This window comes from Galeopterus variegatus, unplaced genomic scaffold, assembly GCF_000696425.1.
Source record: "Galeopterus variegatus unplaced genomic scaffold, G_variegatus-3.0.2 Scaffold2064, whole genome shotgun sequence".
Classification (NCBI taxonomy): domain Eukaryota; kingdom Metazoa; phylum Chordata; class Mammalia; order Dermoptera; family Cynocephalidae; genus Galeopterus; species Galeopterus variegatus.
Window position 1 is genome coordinate 104,152 of NW_007728175.1, and position 3,368 is coordinate 107,519.

Sequence of the window (3,368 nt, forward strand, 5' to 3'; positions counted from 1 at the left end):
AAGTTACGAAGTGAATATTTGTTATCCCACTCCCACCACCCCCCCCCCCCGAGAACACCAAAGTCATAGTTTGGTGCCTTTCTGTCCAGACCTTTCTTCTCTGTTCATATGTGAATATTTATTATTATTATTATTATTATTTATTTATTTTTCCCTTTTGTCTTTTTTTCGTGTCCGGCAACACATCGCAACCCTCGGTGTCGTGCCCGTACTGGACCGGGACTGGCAACGGGATCGCAACCCTCAGTGTTGTGCCTGCACCTCGCTCAGCCAGTGAGCGGCCGGTCTGTACGTGGGATCCGAACCCTCGGCAGGAGCGCTGCCGTGCTCTCAAGCGGCGCACTGTAGCAGTGCGCCACCGGGCCGGCCCAATTATTATTAATTTTTACTCAAATGGGATCACTTCACATACTGCCTGTAACTTTCTTTGTTCATTAGCATTGTATCTTAGCTATTGTTTCCTGTTTCTACACCTATAATGATAATGATAGCTAACATTTACTATCTAAGCATTTTGCAGGTGTTAACTCACTTCATCCTCATAAAAACTGTGAGAGGTGGATACTATTATTATCTCCATTTTACAGATGAGGATCTGTTAATAGCTATATAGTATTTCACTGTAGGGATTTGTCATTCTGCTTTTCAGTATTATAAAAGGTATAGGGCCGGCCCATGGCTCACTTGGGAGAGTGCAGTGCGGATAACGCCAAGGCCACAGGTTCGGATCCTATATAGGGATGGCTGGTCAACACCAAGTCAAGGGTTATGATCCCCTTACCAGTCATCTTATTTAAAAAAAAAAAAAAAAAAAAAGGTGTTGTAATGAATCCTTGTTCATCTTTGCATACTTATGTAGATATGTTTATAAGACAGATTCCTAGAAGTGAAGATGATGGTAAAAAGTTTCCAACATTTTTGGCTTAATAGATTTTGCTAAATAGTCTTCCAAAAATAAGTCCTATGTTATCTGTCTACCAACAGAGCAGGGGAAAGGCCTGTAGCCCTGCCCTGGTCATTCCCTCCTCTTCCTGGCCTGGGACAGGGTTTTAAGGCTGCCCCGGAAGCAGCCAAAGTGGGGGAGAAGGGGAGGTTTCTGGGCAGGTAATCCAGCTGATCACGCCACCCTCCACTGTGGTCTCCTCCTCTTCCTCCTCCTCTTTTTTTTTTCTTAAAAGATGACCAGTAAGGGGATCTTAACCCTTGACTTGGTGTTGTCAGCACTACACTCACCCAGTGAGCTAATGGGCCATCCCTACATAGGGATCCGAACCCGGGGCCTTGGTGTTATCAGCACCACACTCTCCTGAGTGAGCCATGGGCCGGCCCCATTCTTTTTTTTTTTTTTATTGAATCATAATTGATTATACATAATTTTGGGATTCAATGTTGACATATGTTGATCAAATTAATATTACTAGTGTATATATTGTTACAAATTATACTTATTCTTTATGCCCCTTGTCCAATCTCTCCTATCCCCCTCTATCTCCCCTCCCACCACTAATAACCTTAGATTTCTTCTCTCCTTCTGAAAGAGTAATGGTTACTCTGTTGATTTGTTGCCTAGATGATCTGTCCAATGCTGAGAGATGTGATCAGGTCCCCCAATATTATCATAGAGCAGATGCTTCTTCTGTCACTCTGGAATGGGCTTTGTGGAGAGAGACATCCTCTTCTTTTCTTTGGTCTCTGCTGGTGACTGTCCTTGTGTCAATGCACTCCCATGGCTGTGGACCATCTGCATGGTAGTTGTGATATCTAGCCATTTTCTCAGCAGCCGTGGTTACTGTGGTGGTTGTGGTGGCCCACCCACATGGAGGTGATGTTTTGGCATGCTCCTTGGTGCTGGTGGTGTGCCGGGTTGTGGGCCAGGGCCTGGTTTCTGGCTCCATACCCTGGGTCCCTGGGCCCCTGGGCAGGGCCCCAAGGTGCTGGTGGTGTGCCTGCACATGTGTGAGGGGTCCCAGGGCATACCCCCAGGTGGCTCCGAGGCACTGGTGGTATGTGTAGTTGTGGGCAGGTGGTCAGATCTCCAGCTGCATGCCTCAGGTCCCCTGGCTGGCCCCGAGGCACTGGTGGTGTGCCTGGGCTGGAACTAATTTTTTGTCTTTTGCTTACTTCTTTTTTTTTTTTTTTTTTCATTTTTGTCTCTTTTTTACTGACCGGTAACGGGATCGCAACCCTTGGTGTTGCGCCCGCACCACGCTCAGCCAGTGAGCGGGAACCAGTCTCCACATGGGATCCGAACCCTCCACGGGAGCACCGCTGCGCTCCCAAGTGGTGCACTCTCCAGTGCGCCACCAGGCCGGCCCATACTTCTTTTTTTTTTAGGTGACTAGTAAGGGGATCTTAACCCTTGATTTGGTGTTGTCAGCACCATGCTCTCCCAAATGAGCCACAGGCCAGCCTGGAAGTTCCCCAATTTTAGAAGTAAGCAAAGGAGGGCCAGCCTGTGGCTCACTTGGGAGAGTGTGGTGCTGATAACACCAAAGCCATGGGTTCAGATCCCTATATAGGAATGGCTGGTTGTCTCACCTGGGAAAGCGTGGTGCTGACAACACCAAATCAAGGGTTGGGATCCCCTTATCGGTCATCTTTTTAAAATAAAATAAAATAAATAAAATAAAATAAAATGGGAGAACTTCCTGTGGGAACCAGTACTTGAGCTGTATGGTTGAGCTAAATTCCTGCTTTGCTGCTCTTTCCCTAGGGAAGACTTTTTGTGCAGTTCAGGGTTTAATGGTTGACCTTATAGGTACTTCTGGCTCTCCAGAGAGCAGGTGCACTGGGTTGTGTAGAAACTCTGATCTGGGCCTGAATTTTTTCATCAAACTGCACCCCATGCAATTCTGCATTCCTGACCAGTGTCCTCTGAGTGGTCCTATGCTGATTGGGGTGCCGGTCAGCTGTTCTTGCTGTGCCCCAGTGTTCTCCCAGTGGGCCTGTCTCCCCCACCTCCCGTGCTCCAAACACTTCCCATGGGACTGGCCCTGCACCGGTCCCTTGTGATGATTCACTGGCCTCTGAATGGCTCCCCTTTTTCAGCTGTTCTGGCTCCTCGCTCCTGCGTGGGTCCACGGGTACCTTATTAGTGGTCTTGCTGTCGGGGCCACCAAGGCCCCCTTCTCCCCTGCCACCTCCAAGCAACTCCATCCGAAGGGCACAGCTGCTGCTTTTGCTGGCTCCTGCTCCTTGCACCCAGCAGCTCCAGCCTTAAAGTGGCCACGGTCCGAAATGCTCCAAGCAGTTTTTTCTTGCTCTCATCGTGGCTTCTCCTGCCTTCATGCACTCCATAAGTCTCTCCTCCTCTTCCCCTGAGCTCCAGCAGCCCCAGCTTGGCTGTTGTTACATTTTTTTTTTTTTTT